Source organism: Molossus molossus, unplaced genomic scaffold (assembly GCF_014108415.1).
Source record: "Molossus molossus isolate mMolMol1 unplaced genomic scaffold, mMolMol1.p scaffold_m16_p_8, whole genome shotgun sequence".
Classification (NCBI taxonomy): Eukaryota; Metazoa; Chordata; class Mammalia; order Chiroptera; family Molossidae; genus Molossus; species Molossus molossus.
The window spans coordinates 31,013,051-31,029,168 of NW_023425402.1; the positions used below are offsets into that span (position 1 = coordinate 31,013,051).

The 16,118-nt window shown below is 34.6% G+C and overlaps 1 protein-coding gene and 1 non-coding gene across 2 annotated transcripts in view; both read right to left on the reverse strand.

Annotated features, from left to right (window-relative positions):
- The window catches only part of EYS (eyes shut homolog), a 1,629,530-nt gene that overhangs the window by 1,123,813 nt on the left and 489,599 nt on the right, over window positions 1-16,118 (reverse strand).
- Window positions 8,801-8,906, reverse strand: LOC118622074. The gene has a single exon (XR_004957911.1). It is a non-coding gene; the product is annotated as a U6 spliceosomal RNA (small nuclear RNA).

The window sequence follows — 16,118 nt, forward strand, 5'->3', positions numbered from 1 at the left end:
TTTATCAGATAACACTGCTATGCCTCCCAGACTGTTCTGGTGGTGGCACCTCTTGTCTGCTGTGGGTCCTGGAGAATTGACCTCTGGCAGCTTGTGTTGGTCTGTTGTGGTAGGTGCTGCTGGGATGCGTGTGTGTGTGAGCTCCCGAGGCTTTTTTTGCTCCTAGGGGTGAGGCTCCGATACCGAGCCAGTCATTGCTGCTGTCAGAGTGGTGCTCTGCTCCTGGCCCTGCTGCTGCCTCCCGGAGCAGGTAACTTTACAGCCCACTACTGTGCACTGGTCCACATTGCCACAGCAGGAGCCACTGGTCCTATGTTGCAAGGTACACTGGTGGCCTCAGGTCACTGGGCCCTAACCTCTCCCTGCTGCCTCCTCCAGAGAAGACTCAGTGGATCTTCCAGTGCCCAGGAGGCGAAGTGCCCTGACAAGCTGCACACAGCAGTAGCTGCTGCTCCTCCATCCACAGCACTGGAACCCTCTGCCCTAAGTATCCACATGGCTCAAGGTTGCTCATCCACAATCACGTCTACTCACACTCTCTTACACTCGCTCACACTCTCACACACTCACCCTCTATCCGGTCCTGCCAGCCGCCATCCATATAACATGTTTTAAGTATAAGTGTTCTGGACTTATAATTTAGAACTCTTCTCAAAAACATACTGGTTCATTTAAAGAAGGAAAGTATTCCTTCCACACTGAATATATCTATTCCCATGATGATGGGAAGATGTAGTAAAATAATCCAAGTAGATACTATATATCCAATTGTTCTTTTGGAAAAATTTGATTTGCATGCCTCTAAGATAAATTATATCTTCTAAAAATAAGAATTACTTCCACCTCAAATCAACCGATAGTTATCTCAGGTTGGTTAATGTGTGCCTGCCTTGAAATCCCTTCTGGCACAAGAAGTTAAAGGTGCTGGGCAGACCAGCACAAGTGTGGGCATTTCACAGGCATCATTTGGGCTCTCATCTCCCTTGACCTCCCAGTAATCACTTGGAAATGAGCAAAGGACTCATTTCACTACAAATGTGTCACTGATGCAACCTGCAAATAACTCTAAGATTATGTTTAGAACATATGAGATTTTTCAACTTGTCTGCAAAGATCAACATATTATCTAAGGCTATTTACTCTTTCTGTTTCACTTTTTATATAATTGTAACTGTGGCTTTATTTTCATCTCAGTGAACCTAGAACAATAAAAACGTTTTATTTTTTTCTTTTAAATTACCACATACATGACTGTGTACATGACTGTACAGTATTAACCAAATAGACTTTCTTTGATGCCTTGTCCTTCAAAAATTGTATGTTATACCCATTTGGGTCCTGTCTACACTTCTTTAAAAACAAAAAGAAAGACTAAAAATTAATCATCTCTTTGTTTCATTAGTTTACTGTTGGTTCTCACATTGGCCCCTGAAACAAATGGAGGGCAAGGAGAGGCTGGAAAAAGAGGCAGACCACTTTAAGTAGGCGACAGGTGTAATAAATAAGGGAATTCACAGAGAGGGCTTGTCTTGGGTGACTACAGAAGGAATAGACTTCCACACATGCTTGCCAGAACCTTAAACATTTATATAGAAGCTTTGAAGGGTTCAATCACCATATTCAGTCCAGATGGTCTTAACAACACATTACCCTCTCTAAGGTATGTTCTTGAAACAGCTCTGTGTATGGAAATGACAGGTGCAAACACATTCTCAGGACGGGGTGGTGGTGAGGAGCTTCCAACTGTCATATCTTTCCTGATGTATTGATCATTTGGCCATCATAAAATTTTCTTTGTCACTAATAATATTTCTTGTCTTAAAATCTATTTTGCCTAATATTAGTAGGGCCCTTCCAGCTCTCTTATGTTACTGTTTACATGTATATCTTCTAAAAATCATTTTAGTTTTAACCTATTTGAGTCTTTGAATATGAGTACATAATTAGATCTTGTTTGTTTTATCCAGTCTGACAAATACTCAGCCCAATCTCCCACCTATCCTCTTGAATTCCCAAGCAGTAAAATTTTATCTTACTTTTTCTCCCTGCATGCATACATTCAGGGCTTTTCTTATATGCCTATAAACATATTCCCTATATTCAAGGTTCTGGTTCTGACTTTTGACTGAATCTCCTGTGCCTTTTTCAAACTTAACCCTAGTCATGTTGTAATCTCAAATTAAACACCTTAGAAAACAAAACCCTCCGATTAAAATGTCATCTTCTGTGACATAATAATTCATATATTTAATAGTTTACTGAATTCTCCTCAGTTGCAAAATTTAGGATTGTTTTTTGATTATTCATTCCATAGTTTGTAATTAGGAGATAAATACATATTGGTAATTATAACACATACCAGCAAATTTTATTTGCAGGTGAAGGTTATTTATATGCAAATCTATTTACTACAATATTTTGTATATCAATTGTCACGTTTTGCACTATAGGCTTTATTAGGAGTCGTATCTATAATTTACTTTAAAAATAGTTTAGCAAAATGACAGGAGTCTACATCTTATTTAAAGATAGATGAGGAAAATATACTTTAGATTATAAATATATATATGTTATTCAAAGTGAACATCATTTAAATAAAAAATAACACTGAATTTAATCATATATTTTTAAAAGCATTATTGTTTATATAGTTTATTTAAACAGACAGGAATACTATACAATGCAGAATAATTAGTAAAATATTATATGTTTTCTACATCAATATCTGGGTGAAAATTCAAATTTGTATCTACTTTATATATTCATATAGTATATTGAGTGTTATATTTTATAAAATTTTCCAAAATATTCTGACTAATTTTTTCCAATTTGTATGTATATTTATATATGTATACTAGTTTTTACACATATTCATTGAATATTTTACTATTTTTTATAATTACAAAAAAAATCTGATTTTTTTCTTATTCTAAAGACATTTATGACATCTACTGAGTTATGGTTCTACACTGTACAATTGACCTTAACAATTATCTTTCCACAGTCAAGAAAATTCCTGTAAAATAAGAAATAAAAAGGGGCTAGATCTTTAAGGGGGCATGTCCTGGGTAGACTGAATATTTCACAAAGTTCAACTGGTGAAAACTGATAGGGATAAGACAATGGTGAAATGCTGAGGAGGCAATAATAACAGAATGATCCTCATGGTTGAATCCTAGAATCAGATCAAGAACACTTACAATCTTAGGAAAATTCAATGGGCACTAGAGAAATTTTTTTTAAAAAATCGTTTTCTCCAGGGAAATATGGAGAAATATTAGATCCACAAAACAAGAATGTAGTTTACAAGAGACATGATTTGTTACTTATAAGATTAATATATGTGTAAATAAAATATGTACATCTAGTTTCATTACTACAAAATTTCAGAATATTAAGGTTAAAACACACAATACAATATACAGATGATATATTGTAGAACTGTATACCTGAAACCTACATAATTTTATTAACCAATGTCACCCCAATAAATTCAATGAAAAGTAAATTTAAAAAAAAAGAAAAAATTAAATATCTCTAGAGAAAATAATTACTTAGAGCAATGAAAATAATAAAAATACCCCTTTCTTTCAATCATTCTTAGGAAGTTCCTTTAAGATGTACTCCTGATAAACCAGGAAGAAAAATAAATAAAAGAAATGGTATATAAAACTATTTATTTAATTCAGGAATTCAGTGACAAGCTATCACATGATAACAACTCAACTGGGAAATATTATTGTCCAAATAAGAACATAAAATCAGTAAATAGTGAAAACTTATTTTTTTCAAGAATAGTTTTGTGGATTCATTCTACATATTTTATGGGCATGAAGCTATACTATATTTGTTAAAGTTAAATAGGAAGAAAATAATGTCTTGTTTAACTATCAATGAGTCAATAAGAAATTGGAGCAGAAATTTTATTTTTTTCTTTATTGATTTTAGAGAGAACAGAAGGGAGAGGGAGAGAGATAAAATATTGATGAGCGAGAACATCAATTGGCTGCCTCCTGCATGCCCCTCATTGGGGCCGGGCCCACAACCTGGGCATGTGCCCTACTGGGACTAGAACCAGTGACCTCTTGGTGCCTGGGTTGACACTCAACCACTGAGCCACATTGGCCAGGCTGGAGCAGAAATTTTAAAATGTTCAAAGAAGGCGATGGTCTAAATAAACTAAATGTTGACCTGATTTGAATAATTGATTCAGTGTAAAATAAAATAAACTATTTGATCTCAAAGCTAGAGGTGTCATTCAAATGAACTTGGGTTGCAACATAAGAAACTTCAGGAAAAAAAAAAAAAAGTAATTTTAGCATCAATTCTTCCTAAAGAATGTTTTATATTCATTATAATGTAAATGTTGACCACTTGTTTTCAATTTTTAAAAAAATCAACTTTTAAAACACAGCACAGACTGTTTAATTATAGTTACCTTAATGTATGAAATAATGACAATGCAAACACGGAATATAAGGGATGGGATTTGGTAGGTGGAAAGAATTAACTGAGAAAAAAATAAAGCACTGCCCTGGCCGGTTTGGCTCAGCGGTTAGAGCGTCGGCCTGCGGTACAGAGAGACCCGGGTTCGGTTCCCGCTAAGGGCATGTACCTCGGTTGCAGTTTGTCCCCGGCCCTGGTTGGTCGTGCGGGTGGCAGCCACTCCATGTGTCCCTTCACATCGATGTTTCTCTCTCTCTCTCTCTCTTCCTCTCTCTCCCTCCCACTCTATCTGAACAAAAAATGGAAAAATGTCCTCGGGTGAGGATTAAAAAAAAATAATAATAATAAAAAAAAAATAAAGCACTAATATACTTAATTTTAATGAAAGTCAAGAGAGGTTGTTTGAATTTGATTAAGATACATAAGCTTAAATGTACTATTTAACAGTCAGCTTAAGAACTACACATAATATTTACCAATACAAAGATGGAAATAAAAGGTATGTTGGGGAAATAATGAAAGAAGATTCATCTTTCACGGTGGAGAAGAAACAATAGCATCTGTAATTCAATCACAAAACTGAAAAGAACAAATAAAAGTTTTGTAGGAGCAAATAAAGGCATTAACAGAAGAAATAAAAGGAACTATTTAACAATGTGTGTCTCTATTTAGTGGACTTGATGGTAAGAAGTAATCTGAGAATCTGTTGCTTTTTATTGAAAGTGCTTTTGATTCTATTTACTATGTTTAATGCTTCATTTTCAATAGTGTTACACTTTCAATAACATTTTGTAAAAATATCTCATCTCTCGTGAAACACTTGGATGTAAATGGATGAACATATACAAAGTTAGTGTGATGCTCATAAAATTGAGCAGTTCTACGATTATCATTAAGTAAAGTAGGATTTATAATTCTCTATTTTATAATCAAAAAACAAATAAGTTAGTTACCTTTAAACCTAAGTTTTTTGTTATACTATCTATAAAGCTTCCTGTGATATACTCACCCATGATTTATATAACATTCTGTGAATTATTCAACATGCAAATTAGATTTTATAATTAATTGTAATAAAACATTTTGCTGTACTTCGAGGTTAATTTATAATCAGTACCTCTACTTTAATAAACTATTTGAATAATAGTGGCTTTCTACAAAAATAATCATACAGCAGCAGAAGTATGAATTTAACAGGAGAAAAAAATGAATAAGTATAAAGAAAAATAAACTCCTTTATGAAAAGTTAAAAGCTGACAAATTGTGAAATATCCTTACCAGTCTCTGTAAAGTATACAAAGAAAACAACAAAACAAACAAACAAACAAAAAAACAAAGGTGGCATTTCTATTTAATTCAGGAATACAATAGCTGATATGGCAAAACAGAGCATAATTTCCATTTATTTACAAAAACAGCAATAGATTGTTTCCTTTAACTTTGAGAAAATGTTTTATTGCATGTCTGTGCATATTTCTCTTGCTATTATTTTAGATGCAACTGTTTTCAGACAAAAACTTGAAATAAGTTTCTCTAAAATTACCTATTTTAGAGTGTTATTTATGATTTCCTGATCAAACTGGCAGGATCAAAATTTCACAGTGTTTATTATCTTCAGATCACTTCTGTAACCCCCATAACAACCTTCTCAGATGAGTACTGTTCTTATCTCCATTTTACAGGGGTGGAATTTAGACGAATAGAAGTTCTATAACTTGCTCAGTCTCTTACCTTGGAGACAGTGGTAGAGCTTGTATAAAATTCCAAGCAACCTGCTGCGGATCTTGTTCTTTATATTGCATTCATTTTCTGGTTATTGGTGCCCATGGAATAATTTATTTGATTACCAAATGACATGAAGCATTCCCGGAATCTCCTGTTCTAATTCTCCCTATAAAAATGCTGCCTGTTGTAATGTCCTCTGTCAAAAATTTGGGGTCCCTAAAATCTCAGTGAAGGAGCCTTATCAAAGATTAGCCCCAAAAGCTGAGGCAGAATTTCCAAAGTGAACTACTCCTGGATTTCTATAATCACACCAAATGAACTGTTAATCAATTCAACTATGCACTCACTTATCTGTGTATACCAGCCATGCCTGTCCTGGAGAAGATTTGAGAACAAGTGAAATAGAACACAGGAACTTAGTTTAAGCCAGAGGGGGGAAAATGTAGTGGGTTTATCAAAGGAATTGAAGAATATGGCTAAAAATGCCATATATTAAGGCTTAGTTTGTCCACTAACTTGATCCTAATATTTCTAGCAGGCAGAGCAGAAAGAAAGATGGCCAGTTACACCATTTGCAGAGCTCATTATATAACAACACATTATTGACTCAAGAGAGAGAATAATTACTCTTTGTACAAAGGCCAGTAAGGAATGACACTAGGGTGTCCTCTTAGAGAGAATGTGGATAACTTTTCCATACATCTCTGCAGATGATATAATATGAGTTTTATATAGCAGTTTCTTTAAGTTACCATCAATATAAGCTGTTTACATGCACACCAAAGTTGAAAATAATTTTTAAAAATTCTTTAGAATACAGTACATTTTTCTTCTTAACTACATTTAGAAATGGATTATGGGATATCTGAAGCACATGTACATTTAGATTTTCCTTACAAAGTATTTTTTCCCTCCAATCTAATTTTTTATAAATATTGACTGGAAATAAATTTTAAATTATACTGACTAAAACATACTGGAAAAGTTGGTTTGTAGTTGTTATTATAAAATAAAAACTCGATGTTTCAGCAAACAATTGAGTTTACACATGTATTCAGGACAAGGCAATACAATTTTATGAAAATGGAGGAATCTATTGTCATCACAAAGTTTTCACCAAAGTTAAACAAGAAAGAAATACTTTATTAAAGCAATTGTAATAAAAGAGAGAAGTGAAAACAGCCTGAACTTGACTCCCTGTTAAAAAAGACAAAAGATGTTTTAAGAAGTAGGGTCTATAATAATAGGTTGTATGTGTTTGCCAATGAGTCTTACCCAAAAGAAAAGTAAACTTTACCAATCTTCAAGACAGGGGACCATTTTATAACTTGGATTAAGATGTCTGCCAAAGTTAGCTACCTGGCCACCAATGGAGACAGGGAGACACAGGCGGTACCTTGGTGATTGCATTTCAGGGGGCTGGCTCCTACATCCTTGCTTAAGATGGCCCTGGGTATAGAATTGGCAAGAGGCTTTTAAAAAGATGTAGCCCTCAAAGGGGCAGAGAAAGAATTTACAATTCAAGTTTTTTTGGAGTAAGTGCTCTGTGAAAAGGGAGGCGAGGCACTCAAGTTACACCTTTTGGATTCTGTAAAGGAAATGGGGTGAGAAGAAAGGTGGGAACATCCTGTTTAAACTTTAGTTAAACTGAGGGTAACTTTGCAACTAACTGTCTTGGTCTTATTAGTCTGTCACTTATAACATAGTCTGTGAAGATTCCCATAGTCCTATAGTTCCCAAAGAGTGGAAGGGAATAATAAAACATTAATTTATATTCTTAATATGATATTCTTCTCTCTTTCTGGTGAAGTCCAAGAAACATGGGTCTCATCTCCGCAGCAAATGAAACAAATCACCATGACCTCCCCAGTTATAATTCCTAATGTGACTCCCACTTGTCTGAAACCAATTTCCTCGAATCAAATGAAATGCTACACTTCTACCAGCTTACATTTCTAAAGACACATCTGATGAAATACCCTACAATTCCAGCCTTAAATTTCTCCCTGACAAAGCTTATCTATTAAAGCAATAGCAACTGATGAAGACAGGGAATTTATGATCTCAGATATCACAAGGTTTGATGAGATACCTGTAAGTATGGCATTTCTTTATTTATTTATTTACAAATTTGACACTTTAATTTTAAAATTCATGTACATCTTGAATATTACACCACATTTTATCCTTGTTTAGATATATTTCATTCTACCCCATGATACATATTTGTATGGCAACTTGATAGTATCGGATGATGCTTCAATTACTCTTATGACTCTCACTAAGTCTTATATAAATACCCCTAGAGAATGTTACTGTGTCTAGCCTGAAATGTATGGAATTAGAAAATAAAGTGACAAGCTCACAAGAAAGTCCACAGAAACATCTAAACTTGACCCTGCCCTACCTTCCTGGGATTATCTCCCTTATTCTGCCTTTACATGCATCCTCTGCTCTAAGCAACCACAATAACTTTATTTTTTCTTTTATCTTCACCCAAGGACATTTCTCCATTGAGTTTCAGATAGAGTGGGAGGGAGGGAGAGAGAGAGAAAAAAATCGATGGGTGAGAGACACATCAACCAGTCGGTCACCTTCTGCACAACCCAACTGGGGCTGGGGATCAAACAAAAATATGGAACGCTTCATGAATTTGTGGTTACCCGTGCACAGAGGCTATGTTAATTTTCTCTGTATTATTCCAATTTTAGTACATGTGCTGCCAAAGCCAGCACCAACAACAATAACTATTAAATGCCTTTAATTTTCCCCAATTCCTTTCTAAAACATTTATCCAAGGTCATCTCTGGAAGCCTCTGCCTATTCTTTCCAGGCACAGGCAATCAGTTTCATCTTCTACAGTATTTATGACCTTTTCTGCAAGTAAGTGCTATGTATTTACCTTTCCTTTAAAAATGTAAAAAAGGCGGAGGGAGTAAGTATTCATTCTGGTATCTTAGTACTTAGAATAGCTACTAATACCTATTGGTACCCCAAAAAAATCTCTCTTAAATGAATGAAAAATTAGCAGTGACTTAGTGCACCCAAAGGACAATGGCATCGTATCTGTAAAGACAGATATTCATTTGCAATCTGGATTCAGGACAAATCATTAACAAAATACTGAAAGTCCAAGTGCCACAATGAATATCATAATGATGGTCAGAAACAGAATTTATGATCGACTCTGTTCAATTTCCGATTATGTTCCACATGATTTGACAATAGGCAGCATTTTAGGTGTGCATGTATATATATGACTTTACAGCTTTCATTGCCAAAATGTAAATGGAATTTAAATGAGATTTTTAATTTGATTCAGTGAGCTGCATTAAACTCTCCACTTGTTTTACAAATATGTTGTTAAGCATAGCCAGTTGAATATATTCAATAAAATAGTATTTATGCAACCTTTTAGTTTGTGAGTTTCTGTATAGACAGATTAAATAATCAGGCATTCTACACCTTTTTTTAAAAATAAGTTTTAGAAGTTAATTTCTAAATTACCTTAATTTTCCTTCCTAATATATTTTCAGGTCTATATTTCAACTCTGTCTAAAACGCACAGAGATTCAAATTAGTTTTCATTTTCTATATTTAAATAGCTTTTTATCTATTTCTTGGTAATATTTTTTTCAGGCAAATTTCTTTAATTCTTGCTCCATCTGGACTAAATCTCACTGTGATAGGCTTCTCCTTGCAGGAGCCATAAAATAAGAATGATGCTCTGACCAAAAGGCAGTCTTAATAATCAGAGCCCTGCCTCACATACAGTACCTCAAACATGCTACGCTTTCTTTACTCCACCTCTTCAATTCTTTCATATTCCTTATTTCTTTAGTGGTTTGCCTAGATTCTGAAAGTCTTTCCTCTCTTCTCCTGCCCACTAGTTATTGCTTTCATTTTTTTTTTATTCATTCTTCCATTCAAACACACATTTTTCTACCTACCATTGCCAGTTCATTTAATGTAAACCATCAACAGACGTATAGAAAATATCAACTATACCATGACCTCTACATGACAAAAACTCCCAAGTCCAAATCTCTCGTCCGGACTGGAACCCCAGGGCACCACGTGTTGGATATCAGAGGCATCTCAAATTTAACACGGGCAAAACTCTAAGTAGCTCTACCTCCTCCTCATTAACTATGAGAAATAACAAAACCTAGGAGTTTTTTATTCCTCCTTACCCTCATTGAATGTGTCAGCAAGTCTTGGCAACTTTACATTTGAAAATATCCGAAATCTGTTTATTTATCTCCATCTCAATTATAATATCCAAGTCTGTCATAATTATCTTTTTCCCAAATAAGAATAATAATCATGGTTTTTCTTGCTCTCACCCTCCCTCTACTACAGTCCACATCACAAAGAGTGATTTTTAAAAAATATTCAAGCACAGTATATAAACCCAGTATGATGTTTTCTGGCAGTACTTCAAATAACATCTAACCTTGTTTTCTTATATGATATGGTCCCTGACAACTTTTCAACATACAACTCATCCTGCTCCGGTCTTGCTCACTTACTTAGTTTTTCGACACATTGGGTTTCTCTAGGTTCCTATTCATTTATAAGTGAGGGTTTTAGACTAGCATGCTTGTAAACCTGGCAAGTGCCCCACCACCCCCTAACTCCTCATTCAGATTTCACTATAAATGAAGACTCCTCAAACCAGTTTACCTTGATGATCCAAACCTTCTTTTACATAATCCTCTTTTATGTTGCCTTATATAACTTATTGCTATCTCACACACTGTGTGTGGGTTTCTTGTTTTTGTTTATTTTTCTTCTCAATGAAAAGTTAGCTACAAAACTACATTAAGAGCAAGAATCTTGTGTCTTACCACCAACTCTTTCCCCATCAACCAAACAGTGTTTGGTACAAAACTGAACCACATCAGATATTTAAAGTGAATTCATGAATTCCTGAGAGGTAGAGTCCATTATTAGTACATAAAATATTTCATAGATATGGAATCATGTGACAACAAATAAAACAATAAAAAATTAGAATAAAAACATCATATAATTTAAAATTTATTCTTCTGAAATTATACATAAATTGCCTTTAATTTTCCATAAAACGTATAATGGCAGCACATTATTCATCTAGTCATTAATTATTAGTTAGGAGGCTGAAGTTGCTGTCTCATTGAATTTGTTTTGATTAGTATCAAATTATTTTTCATGTGTATAAGCCTTTGTGAATGGTTAATACTAATTTAAAAACTCTGAATTTACTACAACGAAAGATCTCACTGAATAGCCTGGTGCAATAGGTTTTTTCCTTCGGTAGAAGACAGGGAGTTAAGGCACTCCCCTCTGCTTCTGTTGGGGTATTAGAGTAGAATCTGGCCAGAAAAGTAGGGAAAATGATCATTTAATTTCAAATCAAACCACAACTATAGCTGTCTTATTTAAAGCCCAGATCAGAGGTAATATCTAAGAAGCCTGATTTAAGGAGCCAGGGAGAAAACATCACTTTCACTGATGATAGATTTAAACGAGGCAGAAACCTTCAGTTAAAGGAAATATCTCTTCTTTTTTTAATTCACACCATTGAAACAATTTTTTTTCCTTTTTTTTTTTTGATTTTACAGAGAGAGAAAGGGAGAGGGAGAAAGAGTTAGAAACATCAATGAGAGAGAACATTGACTGGCCTCCTCCTGCATGCCCCCCACAAGAAATTGGGCCTACAATCTGGTCCTGTGCCCTGACCGGGAATCAAACCGGCAACCTCTTGCTGCATTGGTGGGCACTCAACCACTGAGCCATACCGGCCAAGAGAGAAAATATCTCTTCCTTATTATTCTCAGTTTCTATTTAGAGAAACTTTGCCTTAAAACTCTTGGCCTCTTTTCCATCCAATTATTCTTCCCCTAAAACTGTGCAATGAGTTACTTTGTGGTGCAAAATAGTCAAAGTTCTTAAGCCCAGTTGGCCTGAGAGTCGATGACGGTCTTTAACGGCATTGGTGGTAGGCAATGACCTAAGTACTCTGCTTTGTAGATTGGAAGTACCATTTGTATCTTATACTAAGCCATATCTTTCTAGAGCTTATCATTAATCAAGTGAATGTTTTGGTTTTCTGTTAGATGGAAGTGCTATTATTTATACATTGGTTCAAACTCAGACATGGAAGAAGAATGCTATTTTTTGGTTGAAACACTCACAGACACAATAGGTTTAAGAGTGGTCTGTGTATCTGTACTTCCAGAAATATACTTTCATAGGTGAATTTAGAACAGTTATAGATTCTATGTAGAAGAGCTGGAAAAAATGGTTTACTCAGGACTCAAACTGAAAGCTAATTAATTACTATTTAAGTCTTGGACAAAGGGGCTGAATAGGCAGAATGACCTTGCATGGTGAGTTTAGACCTTAAGGCTCCTGCTTATCTTGATATCCACATACAGACTCCATGACAAAGTCCAGGCAGTAGGCATGATTCCCTGTGTGAGTGAGACCCCAGGAAGCCTCTAGACCCTTAGTTTAGGGTCCAGGCCTGCTGGACCTACAGGTGTTTAACAACATAATGTATACTGTGAGTTTATAGAGTAAGCAGAAACTAATGAACGTGTATGAAAAATTTAGTTACATGATAAGATTATCACAGGAACACGCTTATGAATTAAAAAAATAATTCACTCATACCCTGGCTGGTTTGGCTCAACAGTTAAGAGTGTCAGCCTATGGACTAAAGCAGAAGTTCTCAACCTGTGGGTTGCAACCCCTTTGGCGGTCAAATGACCCTTTCACAGGGGTCGCCTAAGACCATCTGAAAACAGATATTTCCGATGGTCTTAGGAACTGAGACACGACTCCTCTATCCCTCTCCAGGCAGGTCTGCCCACATGCAGACACACCCACATACAACATGAGGAACTGTATTAAAGGGTTGTGGCATTAGAAAGGTTGAGAACCACTGGACTAAAGGGTTGCAGGTTTGGTTCCCCATCAAGGGCATGTACCTGAGTTGCAGGTTCAATCCCTTACCCCGATTGGGGTTATATGGGAGGCAACCAATCGATGTTTCTCCCTCACATTGATGTTTCTCTCTCTTTTTCTTTCTCTTTCCCTTCCACTCTATCTAAAACAAAGCAAAACAAAACAAAACAAAAAAGCAAAATATCCTCGGGTGAGGATTAACAAAAAAAAATTCACGTACAACTGTGATACATTTTGTTGGCTAAAAGTATTTATTTCATAGATTATGATCTGTTAATTTGTTTGTTTATGCTGATTAAATATTTTTAGGTCTTAAAAATTAAATCACAAGATATATTTAGAAATCATTTGTGTGGGAAAGCAAAAACTTTTCAATAAAATTACACAAAATCAGATTTTTAGTGATTCCTCTTTACAGTGTTGCCACATACATTTTTGTGTATAATGAAACAGGAGTATATTAGGCATGTCATTGGAGTTGAAAGGAAAAGTACCATAGACCTATTTCGTGGTACAGCAGACTTTACATCAAATGTTTAGAAATGACAATTGGCCTTGTAAATTAATATTTTTGATAATGCACAAAATAATATTAATCACATATTTTAATTTGAAATCATCACTTTTCTTATTTTTCCCTTCTATGACCATTTCTATAAGACCAATCCCATAAGTATTAACTGCATACACTCTTTGAAATATTTAAAAATATATAAAATTTACTAGCATTACTATAAAATAAGCTTACTGGCTATCTTTAGTTTTTGTTATAATGTCTCAGTTTAAATAACTCAATGACAGTCATAAACATAAAAATATTGTTGTTTGTTGAAGGCAGGCATTTTCAAAGCCATAGAATCTTAGCTTGGTTTAATACCAAGTTTTCTCATTATTGATCACTCAGAGTGTCCTCATAATTAATGGATAGCTAATGAAAAAAAAAAGTATCAGTTTTCAAATTTAATGTTGGTTCTTTTCACTGTCCAAACATATATATTACTGTTAGAATTACAATGAAGTGAGTGAAATTATGTACGTTTCTTAAAGCTGTGAGCCACATGAATGTTAGAAATTATCTCTGATTGTACTATTAGCAATTTTGAACCTATTTCTAGGTCATGAACAATTGGTAGTAACAAGATTACTTATGGTAATTATACACTTGCAGATTTGCTAATAGTCTATCATGTGGAATAACAATATGGAAACCCATTTTCCTATAATGTTCAGTCTCAGAAATGAATACATTTTGCTGTATAATGAAGCAAGAGTTTATTAGGCATGTCATCAGAGTTGAAAGGAAAAGTACAACAGACCTATTTCATGGTACAGCAGACTTTACATCAAAGAGCTCTTCAGAAAGGAGACATTAGATTTGCAGAAATAATCTTGTTTCAGTTTTTAGTCAAAATTACAATGCATTCAAAAGTCTGAGTATAAATTGATTCAAGCTTGAATTCATCAGGGAAGGTATCTAAATTGGTTAGATTTTATGCTTCCAAATCAGTTCCTTTCTTAGTAGACACTTGCTAATCATATACTAATCTCACTGCCGTGAAAGTATTTATTCATTCACAAATAGTTACACATGGTGCCATGAGGATAGTAATGAGATTCTGTGCATGCAACAATTGGGAGATGAGCTATGTAATATCTGCTTAACTATGGAGGAACAGCAAATGGGATTGGTCATTCAAATATGATAAGTCAAATTTAGCATGTAGAATTCTTATTCTTGGAAGGCTATCGTATAGAAAGTGGTCTATTTCCTAATTCCACCTTTAAGGAGTTTAGGAAAATGACCTTGTTAGGAGAAAAATGGCAATGCATTTTCTAAAAATTAGATATCTACTTTCATTACCACTAATACTTATGATATCTGTCTGTTGGATCAGAGTAAAGGAAGGAGGAAAAGTAGACAATAAAAGAAAGTTACATAAATTCAAAACGTGGCGAGATACACAGATGTAATTCAGATGGTAATTTCAATTTACACACTAACTCAAACTCCCCCACCAAGTAGTTTTTCAACATCAGGATGAAATATATGTCAAAACTAAGACAGGATATTCCTCCTGAATATCTGAGCATACATAAATAATTATACTCTATAGTCCCTAAACAATTGGTAACTAATTTTAACAGAGTGGAGAAAATTCTCACCGTATTTAATGGAATCTGAGATGCCATAAACTATTGTATGCACCACAAATTAATAAGCACACACCATCAAGTGCTGGCCTTTCCCTGGTTTTAGAGAGGGTGAAATGTGAAGAAAAGCAAAAAGCATGCTTCCGAATGCATGAAATGCTGTTTTAGACAGAAATGAATGGCTGCCATTCTGGACGTATCAAGGTCCAGATGGGAGACAGAAACCACGTAAGTAATTTGAACAGGGAATATTTAATACAAAGAAATATTAACCAGCAAAAGTGATTAACTACTAATACGAGTAAAGAGAGTTCTAGAGAATAGCAGCATTAGTGTATGCCTATGTTCCATAATATGCATTATGGCATGATGCATACTTAAATACATGGGCAGAACAATGCAAGAAGAGTACCATGGCAGAGAGAAGATACTTCTCTCCCAAAGTTATCATCTTGTCCTTTAATTTGATGTCAATACCTATTTTTATATTATTAGAATAGAGGAAACTAATAATTTAATCACAACTTCAGTAAAACAGATGTCTCTTAAAGAAGCAGCTGTCAATTCTAACACAAAGAGTTAACAGTATAAAGATAGGGTTAAAATCCTCAGTCACAGTACTTCTGTACATAAATACTTATTCCTGTAAAAAAAAAAAAAAATCATTGTCCTGTAAAGCTTAATATAATGTGTGACACCAGCTTCTATACATTCATTGCTAATGTTTCTCATCCTCTTAGTAACTTTTCCTGTTGTACTGAAGAATTTATGCATGAGAAATCTTCTTTCTCAATCCTACTTCCATCATCTTGAATAATGCCAGCATCCACTGGGCCGCCACG